Raw genomic sequence first — 22,805 nt, forward strand, 5'->3', positions numbered from 1 at the left:
GACGTTTAGAAACTCTCTCCAATTCTAGTAGAAATGTTCAAAAAAGGTTCAGAAAAACTGTAAACATGTTTGGTTTATTGTTTGTTTCATACAGAAAATGAATGGAATTAATAAAGTAATTTCTTTTTCAAGAAACATTCCATTCAAATGAAACCAGACACAAGATTTTTATCGATTAGAGTATCTGGAGTAGATACAAAGCATATTGAATCATGAAGAACTTTCTGGCAAGCATTGTAAGTTTATATGTTTTGCTGCAGTTAACTGAAACTCAAACCACTATCGAGGATTTCAAAGTTGGTACAAAGTTTCAATTATCCAAAGCATACGATGCTGACCAACCACGCCCTTGGGTCATGAAGCCAAACAACCCGAGTCAAGGAATCGCACCTCAAAAACTCAAATTCAAAAGTAATGAAGAACTCAAAAAAATCAAATGTGTTTATGAGGAAAAATGTAGCAGTCCAGATGATATGAAAATTCAAGTTGACGGAAAAGGTGGATTTGAGCCACGAGAGGATATACATTTTATATATTATACAACCAGCGTGGTCGCTATCTGCAAAGAACGCCAAGGCCAACCACCTGGCTGGTATATGAGTGCTGATTTTTCAGGCTGTTTGATGGCTCAGTGGACAAAAGGCGGAGAGAGATATGTTGGTCATGTGGATACGAGCAAAACTGAAGCAGCTGACAGGTGCAAATTACTGGTTCAAACGAACTATGGCACCTTCTTTAAGCCATATGACGGAGGTAACAAAAATGAAGTCAAAGAGTACGAGTCTTTGAACAAAAAGCACGAAAAAGCGACGATGAAGGAGGTTGGGGAGGAGAAATATAAGAATTTACCTTTAGCTTATAAAGTGTTGTATAAATGGGGTCTGGTGAGTAACGTGAATGAGTTTTACCTTCTTTACGTCAAACGAAGTCTTTCAGATGAAAGCACCAGTAGCACAAAAGGGGACCCGATAACATGGACTTTCGAGGTCGTGAAAATGGTCCAGAGGACGGCAAAGCCATTGAAAGATGTACCGTTGGTGAGAGGCGAGTATACGAAGGATGATGGGAGCAAAAAGAAAAAACCATTTTACGAGGAAGGAAAAGAAACATTTGATTTCGAAGACGACGAAAACGAATTGGATCAATAAATAATTTTTCCCTTTGTTTATAAATAGAGATACTTAAGGTCATTTCAAGGTTCCTATCTCTACGGTGACATTAAGATGTGTAAAAAATTAATTTGAAAACTGTACGGCTATAATTAATAAAACACCCTCTGATTTCTGAATTACTGTTTACTTTTTCACGATTTGGGCGTTGTACGGTAACATTCTAACATTCTAACACTCTATGATTTCTGAATTACTGTTTACTTTTTCACGATTTGGGCGTTGTACGGTAACATTCTAACATTCTAACACTCTCTGATTTCTGAATTACTGTTTACTTTTTCACGATTTGGGCGTTGTACGGTAACATTCTAACATTCTAACACTCTCTGATTTCTGAATTACTGTTTACTTTTTCACGATTTGGGCGTTTTACGGTAACATTCTAACATTCTACCTATGACAAAGAAAAATAGTTCTTTTAACATTCTTAGCGTCACTTAATAGGCCCCCCAGCGGTTTGCGTGAATGCGTGAATGGGCATCTTCGGTTGCGTGAATGCGTGAAAATTGAAAAAGAAATGCGTGAATTGAAAAAACTTGCGTGAACGTGAAAATCCACTTTTTGACTGCGTGAATCTGGGCTATTTTGTGCGTGAATACGTGAATTTTCCTTTTTTTCCACTGATTGTGTGCTGTGTTCCCGATTTTCCAATGTTTCCCCGATTTTTCCCGAAAATTTTCCGATTTTCTGAAAAATTGGGTTATTGCGTGAAACTGGAGGAAAATTTGCGTGAATGCGTGAATTTCGAAAAAAAATTGCGTGATTGCGTGAATTGAGGGTCCGCTGGGGGGCCTCCTTAATGCTTGAAAATATTTAGAGGATTTTCCTGCAATTTTCATGAATACTGTAGTATCTTTTAGAGCGCTCGGAAAACATCACTAGAATAGAAAATATTTTCCCACCCGAGAGATTTCTCGTGTTTATTCAAATGGAAATCGCATCTGATGCATGTTTAGTAGGCAGGTTTGTTTAGATAGATACCATGGTGACTTAATCAAAGTCCGTTAATAAGCCCTTAAAATACTTCGATTCTGACGTGAAAATCTGCTGATTGAATGTATGAAAGATATGAAATTCTTATTCACTGATTACGTGTTCATGAGTCGTCAATTTAGGACACCCACTCTTCTATTAATTTCTGGTTATGACATATTCCACTTCTAAAATGGGGCATAAACTTTGAAATTATTTCGGTTAGACCCACCTTCCCCCGAAAAAAAGGGCTGGGGTTCAGGCCTCGCTGCAAAATTCTTGACACGGTCTAATAAAATTCCGTAATAAAATGCAGACCTCTAGATGTTGAAAATTTTCCTGACTTTCAGAACATCCTGTGTTTTGAAAGAACATTTTCTCGTCGGCTGCTAGATAATACCGAGTTTATGTATCGGAGGATATCGAGGGCGACGGTAAGTGAAATCGATACAAAACAAAGTCGATAGTTGATGTACGGTTCTATGTCGCCTTTGCTCACCTAAATAGACGACGGTATCTTGGTGTTTTTACCGTCGTCGAGCAAAGTGGACGGCGATTTCGGCCCCATGTCAGCTTTGCTTTATACCGTCCCCCTCGATTTATCTCGAATACATAAACTCGCTAATGAAATCACCGAAGCCTAAATCCAAGGAGGGTAAAAGCAAAAAGCAAAAAGCAAAAAGAAGAAAATATAGTTTATTTAGCGCTTCTTTGAAGAAGGGAGTAAAGAAACTTGAGACTCTTCAGCAACAGATATATTCGTTGGAAGGCAAAATAGAGTGGTTCACATGCTTTACATTAGAATTTTTGAGCAGCATTACATGAATGTATCGACAACTACATTTACAAATTTTTAGGTCACGTTCTTGACGCCTCTGCTGGAAATCATTTTTGGGTAAGTTAGTATATGAATATTTTCAAGAGTGCTTAAAACATTACACATATATGGAACCCTTCTTCTAAGGATATATAACTCATTGCAATCTTTGTTATTTCAAATGAAAACAGCCTTTAAAAAGACGTTCCATGGTTTAACTCCCCAAAAGATTTTGCAGTGAGTTACACCCGGAATGAAAATCTTGAAAGCATTTAACTCACATTGGGGTAAAAAAGCCTGTAATTGATAAGATGCCATCACAATGATAAGAGCATGGAAACTAAATCTAAAAACTGTTAAAATGCTTCACTTTTTTGACTTCAATAATCCAAATATCCACTGTACACAGTTGCCATAACTCGAACAAGAACGAGTTGTGGAGACCGTTTCATAGAAAAATCCGAATTATAAACCCCTCCGGGTCATAAAAGAGGCTGTAGGATTAAAGTCATCTTGCTATTACAAATTTTCTTTTGCGGTTGTTTTTCAAGGTTGTCTGGCTATTTGTTTGTTTCTTTGCTTGTTTATTAGTTTGTTTTGTACAGAATATCAATCTTTCTGCATAGAACCATTCAATAATTAAAAATTCCTAGGCGACTACGACCAGCGACAACGACCGGTGACCAGTTAAATTTGCGTTATCGAGTTTATCTTTTCTCTCCACCGTAGAGAACGTCCAAATCAAGTCCTCAGAATACTAAAAAGTGACCTTTGAAGCACTACATTGTTTACGTCAAGGCTGTCAAGAAAGAGAAAAAACACCGTCCCTGGTACATCAACCAGTTAAAGCAAAACAAAGCTGACACGGACTTTTGAGGTTATCTCCCGCAAAGATAGAACCTCGAAGGATTAAGTTTTAGTTTAACTTTTACTTTGTTACAACACCACGCCCTTTAGCGCATCTAGCTAGAGTGGCTTTAACAGGCCGTCCGCCCGAAGTAGGCGCCCCTCGAATTTGCTCCTTTCGGTAGAATCTATAGGTGGTTTAGAGCTACGACTTCGAGTACTGATTCCATTCGCAAAGAAACTCATCTGACAGGGTCCGTACTTTAACCGCAATAACAGACTTTAAGGAAGGAACAAGACTTTTTCTTTCAAAAGTTAAACAAGATTCGAAGGAGGTTGGTTTTCTGCAGGAAAAATGCAGTGGTTACAAAGCTCTGAGAATTCAGTTAGCCGGAAAAGAAGAGTCTGAAAACAGATGATTTAAAATTTGTTTATTGCACCCCTGATGATATGTCGTATTGCAAGGATGCGAGAGGTAAGACTTTCTGTTGGTACCTAAGTGGTGACTTTGAAGAGGATCTTATGGCAAAATAGGAGGAAGAAAACGAGGCGGGATTTGTTGGGCGTGTTGAAAATGATTGTAAGGACTGTAAAAAGGAAGTTGAAAAAAAGAAGGGGGATTTTTTCCAACCGTTCGACAAAGATCAACTTGGAGAATGTGATTGAAGATAAACACCCGGTAGAAGAAAATGACTGGAAAAGTCAAGTATGCAGATTACATGAAAATTTACAAATGGGGTATGGTGGGTAACACTAATAATAATACAAATGAGAAAGAAGAAACAAGAAAGTTGTTTTTATTTTGTAGGTTGAAAGTTTGTGTTAAAATATGTGAATGATGTAACAAAACCCCCGCCTCAAAGCCCTGTCCCAATGGCGATAGAAATTCTATTGTTCCAAACTTAGGCAAATTTTCTGATTGGGCTGGGGTCCCAGCAGGTCTGGGACACGTCGTAAAAACTCAAAATGACAACATTAAAGATCTCTCAGGTAGTACTTTCATCAAACTTTCATGTAATGAAAGTACAACAAACAAGTTTTATATAACTTTTTATGTCGGGTTATGAAGGCCCCAAAATTGTAGGTCAACTAAGCTCAAAAGGTAGGTCAAACATTTTCGTCAAAATATCTAACTTGGAACAATAAATATTGAAATGGACTATTTTCCCCATTTTCATTGTTCATTAGGAGTATCAAAATACCCTATCATCATAACTTAATTCCAAAATATTTCGATTTAGAGAGGATTAATTTAAAAAAGTCTCCATTCGAGTAGTATCCAATCCACTTCAATTCAGATATTTTTGAGGGAAAAAGCTTCTAGTCATTGAAATTCAGAAAAGAGACGCAACTTCACCCCTTCGATTCTTTTTATTTGGAGCTTGATTTTTGGATAAGGGTCTGTTTTCAACGACTAGTTAACTAGTCTTTCTCATACAGATTTGCAAAAGGATCGGGTTTCTAACTTAAAAATGGAGAAAAAAAGCCTGTTCTAAATGAAAAAAGAAACTGTTAAAGAGACAAAAACCTACTTTTAAAGATAGGTGCTGTTGTTTTCATCTTAAAAGTTACAATAGTGCTCATTTTGAGTTGTTAAAAACCATCTATTATCAAAGGAATGGGCCATCTCCAAATAAACGTTCATCTTCTGTAAACTTTGCATATTCAACTCTGTTTGACGTTGTTACTTTCCATCGACATCAATAACCTTAAATGAAATAAAGAACGAAGGCAAGAAAGCAGAGTGATTTTTGATAAACATAGAAAACATATAATCTTTTTTTGAATAAAAAATGCCACAGTTCTTTTCAAGTTCATTTATCTTTTCAAAATCAAGGTTTACCATGTAAGAGCATCATTATTTAGAAAAATTAAAGGCTATTTCGCATATTATTTCTTTAAAAATATTAGAAAAAGGAGCATTGTTCTTCAAATACTATAATTCAAACATTGCAAGATTTTCGTTGCAATGTGAAATACCAATATAATTGAATTATGGTATGTCGTAAACTCAAGGGCCTCAATAACACAACGTTCATTGAGTTGCACATTCAATATGTAGCATATTGCTTTCGGAAGATTGTTTAATGGATTTTAACAGATCATTTTCTTATTTGAGTAAGAAGGAGTATGTTTCCACGGTTCGTACTTTGAACATGGGAAACATGAAACAATCTACCAAAATTAGCACCCATTGCATCCACAACATACCATATCTATCGTACTAAAAAGTGATATTTTTTTCGTCAAAGAGTGATGCTTGCTTTTGTATACAGTTGCCTTTCTCATACAGATTTGTAAAAGGGTCGAGTTTCTTACTTAAAAATGGAGAAAAAAAGCCTGTTCAAAATGAAAAAAGAAGCTGTTAAAGAGACAAAAACCTACTTTTAAAGATAGGTGCTGTTGTTTTCATCTTGAAAATTACAATAGTGCTCATTTTGAGTTGTTAAAAACCATCTATTATCAAAGGAATGGGCCATCTCCAAATAAACGTTCATCTTCTGTAAACTTCGCATATTCAACTCTGTTTGACGTTGTTACTTTCCATCGACATCAATAACCTTAAATGAAATAAAGAACGGCGACAAGAAAGCAGAGTGATTTTTGATAAACATAGAAAACAAATAATCTTTTTTTGAATAAAAAATGCCACAGTTCTTTTCAAGTTCATTTATCTTTTCAAAATCAAGGTTTACCATGTAAGAGCATCAATATTTAGAAAAATTAAAGGCTATTTCGCATATTATTTCTTTAAAAATATTAGCAAAAGGAGCATTGCTCTTCAAATACTATAACTCAAACATTGCAAGTTTTTCAGTGCAATGTGAAATACCAATATAATTGAATGATGGTATGTCGTAAACTCAAGGGCCTCAATAACACAACGTTCATAGAGTTGCACATTCAATATGTAACATATTGCTTTCGGAAGATTGTTTAATGGATTATAACAGATCATTTTCTTATTTGAGTAAGAAAGAGTATGTTTCCACGGTTCGTACTTTGAACATGGGAAACATGAAACAATCTACCAAAATTAGCACCCATTGCATCCACAACATACCATATCTATCGTACTAAAAAGTGATATTTTTTTCGTCAAAGAGTGATGCTTGCTTTTGTATACAGTTGCCTTTCTCATACAGATTTGTAAAAGGGTCGGGTTTCTAACTTAAAAATGGAGAAAAAAAGCCTGTTCAAAATGAAAAAAGAAGCTGTTAAAGAGACAAAAACCTACTTTTAAAGATAGGTGCTGTTGTTTTCATCTTAAAAGTTACAATAGTGCTCATTTTGAGTTGTTAAAACCATCTATTATCAAAGGAATGGGCCATCTCCAAATAAACGTTCATCTTCTGTAAACTTTGCATATTCAACTCTGTTTGACGTTGTTACTTTCCATCGACATCAATAACCTTAAATGAAATAAAGAACGACGGCAAGAAAGCAGAGTGATTTTTGATAAACATAGAAAACATATAATCTTTTTTTGAATAAAAAATGCCACAGTTCTTTTCAAGTTCATTTATCTTTTCAAAATCAAGGTTTACCATGTAAGAGCATCATTATTTAGAAAAATTAAAGGCTATTTCGCATATTATTTCTTTAAAAATATTAGCAAAAGGAGCATTGCTCTTCAAATACTATAACTCAAACATTGCAAGTTTTTCAGTGCAATGTGAAATACCAATATAATTGAATTATGGTATGTCGTAAACTCAAGGGCCTCAATAACACAACGTTCATTGAGTTGCACATTCAATATGTAACATATTGCTTTCGGAAGATTGTTTAATGGATTATAACAGATCATTTTCTTATTTGAGTAAGAAAGAGTATGTTTCCACGGTTCGTACTTTGAACATGGGAAACATGAAACAATCTACCAAAATTAGCACCCATTGCATCCACAACATACCATATCTATCGTACTAAAAAGTGATATTTTTTTCGTCAAAGAGTGATGCTTGCTTTTGTATACAGTTGCCTTTCTCATACAGATTTGTAAAAGGGTCGGGTTTCTAGCTTAAAAATGGAGAAAAAAAGCCTGTTCAAAATGAAAAAAGAAACTGTTAAAGAGACAAAAACCTACTTTTAAAGATAGGTGCTGTTGTTTTCATCTTGAAAATTACAATAGTGCTCATTTTGAGTTGTTAAAAACCATCCATTATCAAAGGAATGGGCCATCTCCAAATAAACGTTCATCTTCTGTAAACTTTGCATATTCAACTCTGTTTGACGTTGTTACTTTCCATCGACATCAATAACCTTAAATGAAATAAAGAACGACGGCAAGAAAGCAGAGTGATTTTTGATAAACATAGAAAACATATAATCTTTTTTTGAATAAAAAATGCCACAGTTCTTTTCAAGTTCATTTATCTTTTCAAAATCAAGGTTTACCATGTAAGAGCATCATTATTTAGAAAAATTAAAGGCTATTTCGCATATTATTTCTTTAAAAATATTAGCAAAAGGAGCATTGCTCTTCAAATACTATAACTCAAACATTGCAAGTTTTTCAGTGCAATGTGAAATACCAATATAATTGAATTATGGTATGTCGTAAACTCAAGGGCCTCAATAACACAACGTTCATTGAGTTGCACATTCAATATGTAACATATTGCTTTCGGAAGATTGTTTAATGGATTATAACAGATCATTTTCTTATTTGAGTAAGAAAGAGTATGTTTCCACGGTTCGTACTTGAACATGGGAAACATGAAACAATCTACCAAAATTAGCACCCATTGCATCCACAACATACCATATCTATCGTACTAAAAAGTGATATTTTTTTCGTCGAAGAGTGATGCTTGCTTTTGTATACAGTTGCCTTTCTCATACAGATTTGTAAAAGGGTCGGGTTTCTAACTTAAAAATGGAGAAAAAAAGCCTGTTCAAAATGAAAAAAGAAACTGTTAAAGAGACAAAAACCTACTTTTAAAGATAGGTGCTGTTGTTTTCATCTTAAAAGTTACAGTAGTGCTCATTTTGAGTTGTTAAAAACCCTCTATTATCAAAGGAATGGGCCATCTCCAAATAAACGTTCATCTTCTGTAAACTTTGCATATTCAACTCTGTTTGACGTTGTTACTTTCCATCGACATCAATAACCTTAAATGAAATAAAGAACGAAGGCAAGAAAGCAGAGTGATTTTTGATAAACATAGAAAACATATAATCTTTTTTTGAATAAAAAATGCCACAGTTCTTTTCAAGTTCATTTATCTTTTCAAAATCAAGGTTTACCATGTAAGAGCATCAATATTTAGAAAAATTAAAGGCTATTTCCCGTATTATTTCTTTAAAAATATTAGAAAAAGGAGCATTGCTCTTCAAATACTTTAACTCAAACATTGCAAGTTTTTCAGTGTAATGTGAAATACCAATATAATTGAATTATGGTATGTCGTAAACTCAAGGGCCTCAATAACACAACGTTCATTGAGTTGCACATTCAATATGTAGTATATTGCTTTCGGAAGATTGTTTAATGGATTATAACAGATCATTTTCTTATTTGAGTAAGAAAGAGTATGTTTCCACGGTTCGTACTTGAACATGGGAAACATGAAACAATCTACCAAAATTAGCACCCATTTCATCAACAACATACCATATCTATCGTACTAAAAAGTGATATTTTTTCGTCAAAGAGTGATGCTTGCTTTTGTATACAGTTGCCTTTCTCATACAGATTTGTAAAAGGGTCGGGTTTCTAACTTAAAAATGGAGAAAAAAAGCCTGTTCAAAATGAAAAAAGAAGCTGTTAAAGAGACAAAAACCTACTTTTAAAGATAGGTGCTGTTGTTTTCATCTTGAAAATTACAATAGTGCTCATTTTGAGTTGTTAAAAACCATCCATTATCAAAGGAATGGGCCATCTCCAAATAAACGTTCATCTTCTGTAAACTTTGCATATTCAACTCTGTTTGACGTTGTTACTTTCCATCGACATCAATAACCTTAAATGAAATAAAGAACGACGGCAAGAAAGCAGAGTGATTTTTGATAAACATAGAAAACATATAATCTTTTTTTGAATAAAAAATGCCACAGTTCTTTTCAAGTTCATTTATCTTTTCAAAATCAAGGTTTACCATGTAAGAGCATCATTATTTAGAAAAATTAAAGGCTATTTCGCATACTATTTCGCAAACTATTTCTTTAAATATAATAGAAAAAGGAGCATTGCTCTTCAAATACTATAACTCAAACATTGCAAGTTTTTCAGTGCAATGTGAAATACCAATATAATTGAATTATGGTTTGTCTTAAACTCAAGGGCCTCAATAACACAACGTTCATTGAGTTGCACATTCAATATGTAACATATTGCTTTCGGAAGATTGTTTAATGGATTTTAACAGATCATTTTCTAATTTGAGTAAGAAGGAGTATGTTTCCACGGTTCGTACTTTGAACATGGGAAACATGAAACAATCTACCAAAATTAGCACCCATTGCATCCACAACATACCATATCTATCGTACTAAAAAGTGATATTTTTTTCGTCAAAGAGTGATGCTTGCTTTTGTATACAGTTGCCTTTCTCATACAGATTTGTAAAAGGGTCGAGTTTCTAACTTAAAAATGGAGAAAAAAAGCCTGTTCAAAATGAAAAAAAAACTGTTAAAGAGACAAAAACCTACTTTTAAAGATAGGTGCTGTTGTTTTCATCTTGAAAATTACAATAGTGCTCATTTTGAGTTGTTAAAAAACCATCCATTATAAAAGGAATGGGCCATCTCCAAATAAACGTTCATCTTCTGTAAACTTTGCATATTCAACTCTGTTTGACGTTGTTACTTTCCATCGACATCAATAACCTTAAATGAAATAAAGAACGACGGCAAGAAAGCAGAGTGATTTTTGATAAACATAGAAAACATATAATCTTTTTTTGAATAAAAAATGCCACAGTTCTTTTCAAGTTCATTTATCTTTTCAAAATCAAGGTTTACCATGTAAGAGCATCATTATTTAGAAAAATTAAAGGCTATTTTGCATATTATTTCTTTAAAAATATTAGCAAAAGGAGCATTGCTCTTCAAATACTTTAACTCAAACATTGCAAGTTTTTCAGTGCAATGTGAAATACCAATATAATTGAATTATGGTATGTCGTAAACTCAAGGGCCTCAATAACACAACGTTCATTGAGTTGCACATTCAATATGTAACATATTGCTTTCCGAAGATTGTTTAATGGATTATAACAGATCATTTTCTTATTTGAGTAAGAAAGAGTATGTTTCCACGGTTCGTACTTTGAACATGGGAAACATGAAACAATCTACCAAAATTAGCACCCATTGCATCCACAACATACCATATCCATCGTACTAAAAAGTGATATTTTTTTCGTCAAAGAGTGATGCTTGCTTTTGTATACAGTTGCCTTTCTCATACAGATTTGTAAAAGGGTCGGGTTTCTAACTTAAAAATGGAAAAAAAAGCCTGTTCTAAATGAGAAAAAAAAAACTGTTAAAGAGACAAAAACCTACTTTTAAAGATAGGTGCTGTTGTTTTCATCTTAAAAGTTACAATAGTGCTCATTTTGAGTTGTTAAAAACAATCCATTATCAAAGGAATGGGTCATCTCCAAATAAACGTTCATCTTCTGTAAACTTCGCATATTCAACTCTGTTTGACGTTGTTACTTTCCATCGACATCAATAACCTTAAATGAAATAAAGAACGACGGCAAGAAAGCAGAGTGATTTTTGATAAACATAGAAAACATATAATCTTTTTTTGAATAAAAAATGCCACAGTTCTTTTCCAGTTCATTTATCTTTTCAAAATCAAGGTTTACCATGTAAGAGCATCATTATTTAGAAAAATTAAAGGCTATTTCGCATATTATTTCTTTAAAAATATTAGAAAAAGGAGCATTGCTCTTCAAATACTTTAACTCAAACATTGCAAGTTTTTCAGTGCAATGTGAAATACCAATATAATTGAATTATGGTATGTCGTAAACTCAAGGGCCTCAATAACACAACGTTCATTGAGTTGCACATTCAATATGTAACATATTGCTTTCAGAAGATTGTTCAATGGATTATAACAGATCATTTTCTTATTTGAGTAAGAAGGAGTATGTTTCCACGGTTCGTACTTTGAACATGGGAAACATGAAACAATCTACCAAAATTAGCACCCATTGCATCAACAACATACCATATCCATCGTACTAAAAAGTGATATTTTTTTCGTCAAAGAGTGATGCTTGCTTTTGTATACAGTTGCCTTTCTCATACAGATTTGTAAAAGGGTCGGGTTTCTAACTTAAAAATGGAGAAAAAAAGCCTGTTCAAAATGAAAAAAGAAACTGTTAAAGAGACAAAAACCTACTTTTAAAGATAGGTGCTGTTGTTTTCATCTTAAAAGTTACAATAGTGCTCATTTTGAGTTGTTAAAAACCATCTATTATCAAAGGAATGGGCCATCTCCAAATAAACGTTCATCTTCTGTAAACTTTGCATATTCAACTCTGTTTGACGTTGTTATTTTCCATCGACATCAATAACCTTAAATGAAATAAAGAACGACGGCAAGAAAGCAGAGTGATTTTTGATAAACATAGAAAACATATAATCTTTTTTGGAATAAAAAATGCCACAGTTTTTTTCAAGTTCATTTATCTTTCACAAACAAGGCGTTTATCATGTGAGAGCATCATTATTTAGAAAAATAAAGGCTATTTCGCATATTATTTCTTTAAAATATTAGCAAAAGGAGCATTGCTCTTCAAATACTTTAACTCAAACATTGCAAGTTTTTCAGTGCAATGTGAAATACCAATATAATTGAATTATGGTATGTCGTAAACTCAAGGGCCTCAATAACACAACGTTCATTGAGTTGCACATTCAATATGTAACATATTGCTTTCAGAAGATTGTTTAATGGATTATAACAGATCATTTTCTTATTTGAGTAAGAAAGAGTATGTTTCCACGGTTCGTACTTTGAACATGGGAAACATGAAACAATCTACCAAAATTAGCACCCATTGCATCAACAACATACCATATCCATCGTACTAAAAAGTGATATTTTTTTCGTCAAAGAGTGATGCTTGCTTTTGTATACAGTTGCCTTTCTCATACAGATTTGTAAAAGGGTCGGGTTTTAACTTAAAAATGGAGAAAAAAAGCCTGTTCAAAACGAAATAAAAAACTGTTAAAGAGACAAAAACCTACTTTTAAAGATAGGTGCTGTTGTTTTCATCTTAAAAGTTACAATAGTGCTCATTTTGAGTTGTTAAAAACCATCTATTATCAAAGGAATGGGCCATCTCCAAATAAACGTTCATCTTCTGTAAACTTTGCATATTCAACTCTGTTTGACGTTGTTACTTTCCATCGACATCAATAACCTTAAATGAAATAAAGAACGACGGCAAGAAAGCAGAGTGATTTTTGATAAACATAGAAAACATATAATCTTTTTTTGAATAAAAAATGCCACAGTTCTTTTCAAGTTCATTTATCTTTTCAAAATCAAGGTTTACCATGTAAGAGCATCATTATTTAGAAAAATTAAAGGCTATTTCGCACATTATTTCTTTAAAAATATTAGAAAAAGGAGCATTGCTCTTCAAATACTTTAACTCAAACATTGCAAGATTTTCAGTTCAATGTGAAATACCAATATAATTGAATTATGGTATGTCGTAAACTCAAGGGCCTCAATAACACAACGTTCATTGAGTTGCACATTCAATATGTAACATATTGCTTTCGGAAGATTGTTTAATGGATTATAACAGATCATTTTCTTATTTGAGTAAGAAAGAGTATGTTTCCACGGTTCGTACTTTGAACATGGGAAACATGAAACAATCTACCAAAATTAGCACCCATTGCATCAACAACATACCATATCCATCGTACTAAAAAGTGATATTTTTTTCGTCAAAGAGTGATGCTTGCTTTTGTATACAGTTGCCTTTCTCATACAGATTTGTAAAAGGGTCGGGTTTTTAACTTAAAAATGGAGAAAAAAAGCCTGTTCAAAACGAAATAAAAAACTGTTAAAGAGACAAAAACCTACTTTTAAAGATAGGTGCTGTTGTTTTCATCTTAAAAGTTACAATAGTGCTCATTTTGAGTTGTTAAAAACCCTCTATTATCAAAGGAATGGGCCATCTCCAAACAAACGTTCATCTTCTGTAAACTTTGCATATTCAACTCTGTTTGACGTTGTTACTTTCCATCGACATCAATAACCTTAAATGAAATAAAGAACGACGGCAAGAAAGCAGAGTGATTTTTGATAAACATAGAAAACATATAATCTTTTTTTGAATAAAAAATGCCACAGTTCTTTTCAAGTTCATTTATCTTTTCAAAATCAAGGTTTACCATGTAAGAGCATCATTATTTAGAAAAATTAAAGGCTATTTCGCATATTATTTCTTTAAAAATATTAGAAAAAGGAGCATTGCTCTTCAAATACTTTAACTCAAACATTGCAAGTTTTTCAGTGCAATGTGAAATACCAATATAATTGAATTATGGTATGTCGTAAACTCAAGGGCCTCAATAACACAACGTTCATTGAGTTGCACATTCAATATGTAGCATATTGCTTTCGGAAGATTGTTTAATGGATTATAACAGATCATTTTCTTATTTGAGTAAGAAGGAGTATGTTTCCACGGTTCGTACTTTGAACATGGGAAACATGAAACAATCTACCAAAATTAGCACCCATTGCATCAACAACATACCATATCCATCGTACTAAAAAGTTATATTTTTTTCGTCAAAGAGTGATGCTTGCTTTTGTATACAGTTGCCTTTCTCATACAGATTTGTAAAAGGGTCGGGTTTCTAACTTAAAAATGGAGAAAAAAAGCCTGTTCAAAATGAAAAAAAAATGTTAAGGAGACAAAAACCTACTTTTAAAGATAGGTGCTGTTGTTTTCATCTTAAAAGTTACAATAGTGCTCATTTTGAGTTGTTAAAAACCATCTATTATCAAAGGAATGGGCCATCTCCAAATAAACGTTCATCTTCTGTAAACTTTGCATATTCAACTCTGTTTGACGTTGTTACTTTCCATCGACATCAATAACCTTAAATGAAATAAAGAACGACGGCAAGAAAGCAGAGTGATTTTTGATAAACATAGAAAACATATAATCTTTTTTTGAATAAAAAATGCCACAGTTCTTTTCAAGTTCATTTATCTTTTCAAAATCAAGGTTTACCATGTAAGAGCATCATTATTTAGAAAAATTAAAGGCTATTTCGCATATTATTTCTTTAAAAATATTAGAAAAAGGAGCATTGCTCTTCAAATACTATAACTCAAACATTGCAAGATTTTCAGTTCAATGTGAAATACCAATATAATTGAATTATGGTATGTCGTAAACTCAAGGGCCTCAATAACACAACGTTCATTGAGTTGCACATTCAATATGTAACATATTGCTTTCGGAAGATTGTTTAATGGATTATAACAGATCATTTTCTTATTTGAGTAAGAAAGAGTATGTTTCCACGGTTCGTACTTTGAACATGGGAAACATGAAACAATCTACCAAAATTAGCACCCATTGCATCAACAACATACCATATCCATCGTACTAAAAAGTGATATTTTTTTCGTCAAAGAGTGATGCTTGCTTTTGTATACAGTTGCCTTTCTCATACAGATTTGTAAAAGGGTCGGGTTTTTAACTTAAAAATGGAGAAAAAAAGCCTGTTCAAAATGAAAAAAAAACTGTTAAAGAGACAAAAACCTACTTTTAAAGATAGGTGCTGTTGTTTTCATCTTAAAAGTTACAATAGTGCTCATTTTGAGTTGTTAAAAACCATCTATTATCAAAGGAATGGGCCATCTCCAAATAAACGTTCATCTTCTGTAAACTTTGCATATTCAACTCTGTTTGACGTTGTTACTTTCCATCGACATCAATAACCTTAAATGAAATAAAGAACGACGGCAAGAAAGCAGAGTGATTTTTGATAAACATAGAAAACATATAATCTTTTTTTGAATAAAAAATGCCACAGTTCTTTTCAAGTTCATTTATCTTTTCAAAATCAAGGTTTACCATGTAAGAGCATCATTATTTAGAAAAATTAAAGGCTATTTCGCATATTATTTCTTTAAAAATATTAGAAAAAGGAGCATTGCTCTTCAAATACTTTAACTCAAACATTGCAAGTTTTTCAGTGCAATGTGAAATACCAATATAATTGAATTATGGTATGTCGTAAACTCAAGGGCCTCAATAACACAACGTTCATTGAGTTGCACATTCAATATGTAACATATTGCTTTCGGAAGATTGTTTAATGGATTATAACAGATCATTTTCTTATTTGAGTAAGAAAGAGTATGTTTCCACGGTTCGTACTTTGAACATGGGAAACATGAAACAATCTACCAAAATTAGCACCCATTGCATCAACAACATACCATATCCATCGTACTAAAAAGTGATATTTTTTTCGTCAAAGAGTGATGCTTGCTTTTGTATACAGTTGCCTTTCTCATACAGATTTGTAAAAGGGTCGGGTTTCTAACTTAAAAATGGAGAAAAAAAGCCTGTTCAAAATGAAAAAAAAACTGTTAAAGAGACAAAAACCTACTTTTAAAGATAGGTGCTGTTGTTTTCATCTTAAAAGTTACAATAGTGCTCATTTTGAGTTGTTAAAAACCATCTATTATCAAAGGAATGGGCCATCTCCAAATAAACGTTCATCTTCTGTAAACTTTGCATATTCAACTCTGTTTGACGTTGTTACTTTCCATCGACATCAATAACCTTAAATGAAATAAAGAACGACGGCAAGAAAGCAGAGTGATTTTTGATAAACATAGAAAACATATAATCTTTTTTTGAATAAAAAATGCCACAGTTCTTTTCAAGTTCATTTATCTTTTCAAAATCAAGGTTTACCATGTAAGAGCATCATTATTTAGAAAAATTAAAGGCTATTTCGCATATTATTTCTTTAAAAATATTAGAAAAAGGAGCATTGCTCTTCAAATACTATAACTCAAACATTGCAAGATTTTCAGTTCAATGTGAAATACCAATATAATTGAATTATGGTATGTCGTAAACTCAAGGGCCTCAATAACACAACGTTCATTGAGTTGCACATTCAATATGTAACATATTGCTTTCGGAAGATTGTTTAATGGATTATAACAGATCATTTTCTTATTTGAGTAAGAAAGAGTATGTTTCCACGGTTCGTACTTTGAACATGGGAAACATGAAACAATCTACCAAAATTAGCACCCATTGCATCAACAACATACCATATCCATCGTACTAAAAAGTGATATTTTTTTCGTCAAAGAGTGATGCTTGCTTTTGTATACAGTTGCCTTTCTCATACAGATTTGTAAAAGGGTCGGGTTTTAACTTAAAAATGGAGAAAAAAAGCCTGTTCAAAATGAAAAAAAAACTGTTAAAGAGACAAAAACCTACTTTTAAAGATAGGTGCTGTTGTTTTCATCTTAAAAGTTACAATAGTGCTCATTTTGAGTTGTTAAAAACCATCTATTATCAAAGGAATGGGCCATCTCCAAATAAACGTTCATCTTCTGTAAACTTTGCATATTCAACTCTGTTTGACGTTGTTACTTTCCATCGACATCAATAACCTTAAATGAAATAAAGAACGACGGCAAGAAAGCAGAGTGATTTTTGATAAACATAGAAAACATATAATCTTTTTTTGAATAAAAAATGCCACAGTTCTTTTCAAGTTCATTTATCTTTTCAAAATCAAGGTTTACCATGTAAGAGCATCATTATTTAGAAAAATTAAAGGCTATTTCGCATATTATTTCTTTAAAAATATTAGAAAAAGGAGCATTGCTCTTCAAATACTTTAACTCAAACATTGCAAGTTTTTCAGTGCAATGTGAAATACCAATATAATTGAATTATGGTATGTCGTAAACTCAAGGGCCTCAATAACACAACGTTCATTGAGTTGCACATTCAATATGTAACATATTGCTTTCGGAAGATTGTTTAATGGATTATAACAGATCATTTTCTTATTTGAGTAAGAAAGAGTATGTTTCCACGGTTCGTACTTTGAACATGGGAAACATGAAACAATCTACCAAAATTAGCACCCATTGCATCAACAACATACCATATCCATCGTACTAAAAAGTGATATTTTTTTCGTCAAAGAGTGATGCTTGCTTTTGTATACAGTTGCCTTTCTCATACAGATTTGTAAAAGGGTCGGGTTTCTAACTTAAAAATGGAGAAAAAAAGCCTGTTCAAAATGAAAAAAAAACTGTTAAAGAGACAAAAACCTACTTTTAAAGATAGGTGCTGTTGTTTTCATCTTAAAAGTTACAATAGTGCTCATTTTGAGTTGTTAAAAACCATCTATTATCAAAGGAATGGGCCATCTCCAAATAAACGTTCATCTTCTGTAAACTTTGCATATTCAACTCTGTTTGACGTTGTTACTTTCCATCGACATCAATAACCTTAAATGAAATAAAGAACGACGGCAAGAAAGCAGAGTGATTTTTGATAAACATAGAAAACATATAATCTTTTTTTGAATAAAAAATGCCACAGTTCTTTTCAAGTTCATTTATCTTTTCAAAATCAAGGTTTACCATGTAAGAGCATCATTATTTAGAAAAATTAAAGGCTATTTCGCATATTATTTCTTTAAAAATATTAGAAAAAGGAGCATTGCTCTTCAAATACTTTAACTCAAACATTGCAAGTTTTTCAGTGCAATGTGAAATACCAATATAATTGAATTATGGTATGTCGTAAACTCAAGGGCCTCAATAACACAACGTTCATTGAGTTGCACATTCAATATGTAACATATTGCTTTCGGAAGATTGTTTAATGGATTATAACAGATCATTTTCTTATTTGAGTAAGAAAGAGTATGTTTCCACGGTTCGTACTTTGAACATGGGAAACATGAAACAATCTACCAAAATTAGCACCCATTGCATCAACAACATACCATATCCATCGTACTAAAAAGTGATATTTTTTTCGTCAAAGAGTGATGCTTGCTTTTGTATACAGTTGCCTTTCTCATACAGATTTGTAAAAGGGTCGGGTTTCTAACTTAAAAATGGAGAAAAAAAGCCTGTTCAAAATGAAAAAAAAACTGTTAAAGAGACAAAAACCTACTTTTAAAGATAGGTGCTGTTGTTTTCATCTTAAAAGTTACAATAGTGCTCATTTTGAGTTGTTAAAAACCATCTATTATCAAAGGAATGGGCCATCTCCAAATAAACGTTCATCTTCTGTAAACTTTGCATATTCAACTCTGTTTGACGTTGTTACTTTCCATCGACATCAATAACCTTAAATGAAATAAAGAACGACGGCAAGAAAGCAGAGTGATTTTTGATAAACATAGAAAACATATAATCTTTTTTTGAATAAAAAATGCCACAGTTCTTTTCAAGTTCATTTATCTTTTCAAAATCAAGGTTTACCATGTAAGAGCATCATTATTTAGAAAAATTAAAGGCTATTTCGCATATTATTTCTTTAAAAATATTAGAAAAAGGAGCATTGCTCTTCAAATACTTTAACTCAAACATTGCAAGTTTTTCAGTGCAATGTGAAATACCAATATAATTGAATTATGGTATGTCGTAAACTCAAGGGCCTCAATAACACAACGTTCATTGAGTTGCACATTCAATATGTAACATATTGCTTTCGGAAGATTGTTTAATGGATTATAACAGATCATTTTCTTATTTGAGTAAGAAAGAGTATGTTTCCACGGTTCGTACTTTGAACATGGGAAACATGAAACAATCTACCAAAATTAGCACCCATTGCATCAACAACATACCATATCCATCGTACTAAAAAGTTATATTTTTTTCGTCAAAGAGTGATGCTTGCTTTTGTATACAGTTGCCTTTCTCATACAGATTTGTAAAAGGGTCGGGTTTCTAACTTAAAAATGGAGAAAAAAAGCCTGTTCAAAATGAAAAAAAAAATGTTAAGGAGACAAAAACCTACTTTTAAAGATAGGTGCTGTTGTTTTCATCTTAAAAGTTACAATAGTGCTCATTTGGAGTTGTTAAAAACCATCTATTATCAAAGGAATGGGCCATCTCCAAATAAACGTTCATCTTCTGTAAATTTTGCATATTCAACTCTGTTTGACGTTGTTACTCTCCATCAACATCAATAACCTTAAATGAAATAAAGAACGACGGCAAGAAAGCAGAGTGATTTTTGATAAACATAGAAAACATATAATCTTTTTTTGAATAAAAAATGCCACAGTTCTTTTCAAGTTCATTTATCTTTTCAAAATCAAGGTTTACCATGTAAGAGCATCATTATTTAGAAAAATTAAAGGCTATTTCGCATATTATTTCTTTAAAAATATTAGAAAAAGGAGCATTGCTCTTCAAATACTTTAACTCAAACATTGCAAGTTTTTCAGTGCAATGTGAAATACCAATATAATTGAATTATGGTATGTCGTAAACTCAAGGGCCTCAATAACACAACGTTCATTGAGTTGCACATTCAATATGTAACATATTGCTTTCGGAAGATTGTTTAATGGATTATAACAGATCATTTTCTTATTTGAGTAAGAAAGAGTATGTTTCCACGGTTCGTACTTTGAACATGGGAAACATGAAACAATCTACCAAAATTAGCACCCATTGCATCAACAACATACCATATCCATCGTACTAAAAAGTGATATTTTTTTCGTCAAAGAGTGATGCTTGCTTTTGTATACAGTTGCCTTTCTCATACAGATTTGTAAAAGGGTCGGGTTTTTAACTTAAAAATGGAGAAAAAAAGCCTGTTCAAAATGAAAAAAAAACTGTTAAAGAGACAAAAACCTACTTTTAAAGATAGGTGCTGTTGTTTTCATCTTAAAAGTTACAATAGTGCTCATTTTGAGTTGTTAAAAACCATCTATTATCAAAGGAATGGGCCATCTCCAAATAAACGTTCATCTTCTGTAAACTTTGCATATTCAACTCTGTTTGACGTTGTTACTTTCCATCGACATCAATAACCTTAAATGAAATAAAGAACGACGGCAAGAAAGCAGAGTGATTTTTGATAAACATAGAAAACATATAATCTTTTTTTGAATAAAAAATGCCACAGTTCTTTTCAAGTTCATTTATCTTTTCAAAATCAAGGTTTACCATGTAAGAGCATCATTATTTAGAAAAATTAAAGGCTATTTCGCATATTATTTCTTTAAAAATATTAGAAAAAGGAGCATTGCTCTTCAAATACTTTAACTCAAACATTGCAAGTTTTTCAGTGCAATGTGAAATACCAATATAATTGAATTATGGTATGTCGTAAACTCAAGGGCCTCAATAACACAACGTTCATTGAGTTGCACATTCAATATGTAACATATTGCTTTCGGAAGATTGTTTAATGGATTATAACAGATCATTTTCTTATTTGAGTAAGAAAGAGTATGTTTCCACGGTTCGTACTTTGAACATGGGAAACATGAAACAATCTACCAAAATTAGCACCCATTGCATCAACAACATACCATATCCATCGTACTAAAAAGTGATATTTTTTTCGTCAAAGAGTGATGCTTGCTTTTGTATACAGTTGCCTTTCTCATACAGATTTGTAAAAGGGTCGGGTTTCTAACTTAAAAATGGAGAAAAAAAGCCTGTTCAAAATGAAAAAAAAACTGTTAAAGAGACAAAAACCTACTTTTAAAGATAGGTGCTGTTGTTTTCATCTTAAAAGTTACAATAGTGCTCATTTTGAGTTGTTAAAAACCATCTATTATCAAAGGAATGGGCCATCTCCAAATAAACGTTCATCTTCTGTAAACTTTGCATATTCAACTCTGTTTGACGTTGTTACTTTCCATCGACATCAATAACCTTAAATGAAATAAAGAACGACGGCAAGAAAGCAGAGTGATTTTTGATAAACATAGAAAACATATAATCTTTTTTTGAATAAAAAATGCCACAGTTCTTTTCAAGTTCATTTATCTTTTCAAAATCAAGGTTTACCATGTAAGAGCATCATTATTTAGAAAAATTAAAGGCTATTTCGCATATTATTTCTTTAAAAATATTAGAAAAAGGAGCATTGCTCTTCAAATACTTTAACTCAAACATTGCAAGTTTTTCAGTGCAATGTGAAATACCAATATAATTGAATTATGGTATGTCGTAAACTCAAGGGCCTCAATAACACAACGTTCATTGAGTTGCACATTCAATATGTAACATATTGCTTTCGGAAGATTGTTTAATGGATTATAACAGATCATTTTCTTATTTGAGTAAGAAAGAGTATGTTTCCACGGTTCGTACTTTGAACATGGGAAACATGAAACAATCTACCAAAATTAGCACCCATTGCATCAACAACATACCATATCCATCGTACTAAAAAGTGATATTTTTTTCGTCAAAGAGTGATGCTTGCTTTTGTATACAGTTGCCTTTCTCATACAGATTTGTAAAAGGGTCGGGTTTCTAACTTAAAAATGGAGAAAAAAAGCCTGTTCAAAATGAAAAAAGAAACTGTTAAAGAGACAAAAACCTACTTTTAAAGATAGGTGCTGTTGTTTTCATCTTGAAAATTACAATAGTGCTCATTTTGAGTTGTTAAAAACCATCTATTATCAAAGGAATGGGCCATCTCCAAATAAACGTTCATCTTCTGTAAATTTTGCATATTCAACTCTGTTTGACGTTGTTACTTTCCATCGACATCAATAACCTTAAATGAAATAAAGAACGACGGCAAGAAAGCAGAGTGATTTTTGATAAACATAGAAAACATATAATCTTTTTTTGAATAAAAAATGCCACAGTTCTTTTCAAGTTCATTTATCTTTTCAAAATCAAGGTTTACCATGTAAGAGCATCATTATTTAGAAAAATTAAAGGCTATTTCGCATATTATTTCTTTAAAAATATTAGAAAAAGGAGCATTGCTCTTCAAATACTTTAA

At 32.3% G+C, this 22,805-nt stretch overlaps 4 long non-coding RNA genes across 6 annotated transcripts; all 4 read right to left on the bottom strand.

The window, feature by feature from the left end:
* Window positions 1–5,321: 5,321 nt before the first annotated feature.
* On the bottom strand, window positions 5,322–7,106 carry LOC136808400 (uncharacterized). The gene is made up of 3 exons (XR_010846879.1): window positions 7,046–7,106; window positions 6,193–6,368; window positions 5,322–5,515 (listed from the first exon to the last, which is right to left on the bottom strand). It is a non-coding gene; the product is annotated as an uncharacterized lncRNA (long non-coding RNA).
* A 4,293-nt stretch (window positions 7,107–11,399) lies between these two features.
* On the bottom strand, window positions 11,400–13,939 carry LOC136808373 (uncharacterized). Of its 2 annotated transcripts, XR_010846872.1 has the most exons (4): window positions 13,877–13,939; window positions 13,024–13,199; window positions 12,173–12,348; window positions 11,400–11,495 (listed from the first exon to the last, which is right to left on the bottom strand). It is a non-coding gene; the product is annotated as an uncharacterized lncRNA (long non-coding RNA). The 2 variants fall into 2 exon arrangements; XR_010846871.1 differs by lacking the exon at window positions 13,877–13,939 and having other exon boundaries at window positions 13,024–13,376.
* A 47-nt stretch (window positions 13,940–13,986) lies between these two features.
* Window positions 13,987–19,875, bottom strand: LOC136808374 (uncharacterized). 2 transcript variants are annotated; one of them, XR_010846874.1, is made up of 8 exons: window positions 19,839–19,875; window positions 18,987–19,162; window positions 18,135–18,310; window positions 17,283–17,458; window positions 16,432–16,607; window positions 15,580–15,755; window positions 14,728–14,903; window positions 13,987–14,052 (listed from the first exon to the last, which is right to left on the bottom strand). It is a non-coding gene; the product is annotated as an uncharacterized lncRNA (long non-coding RNA). The 2 variants fall into 2 exon arrangements; XR_010846873.1 differs by lacking the exon at window positions 19,839–19,875 and having other exon boundaries at window positions 18,987–19,680.
* Window positions 19,876–20,633: 758 nt separating this feature from the next.
* LOC136808375 (uncharacterized) lies at window positions 20,634–22,512 on the bottom strand. Its single transcript, XR_010846875.1, has 3 exons — window positions 22,396–22,512; window positions 21,543–21,718; window positions 20,634–20,866 (listed from the first exon to the last, which is right to left on the bottom strand). It is a non-coding gene; the product is annotated as an uncharacterized lncRNA (long non-coding RNA).
* Between the last annotated feature and the right edge of the window lie 293 nt (window positions 22,513–22,805).

Source organism: Clytia hemisphaerica, unplaced genomic scaffold, assembly GCF_902728285.1.
Source record: "Clytia hemisphaerica strain Z4C2 unplaced genomic scaffold, Clytia hemisphaerica genome assembly, whole genome shotgun sequence".
Classification (NCBI taxonomy): domain Eukaryota; kingdom Metazoa; phylum Cnidaria; class Hydrozoa; order Leptothecata; family Clytiidae; genus Clytia; species Clytia hemisphaerica.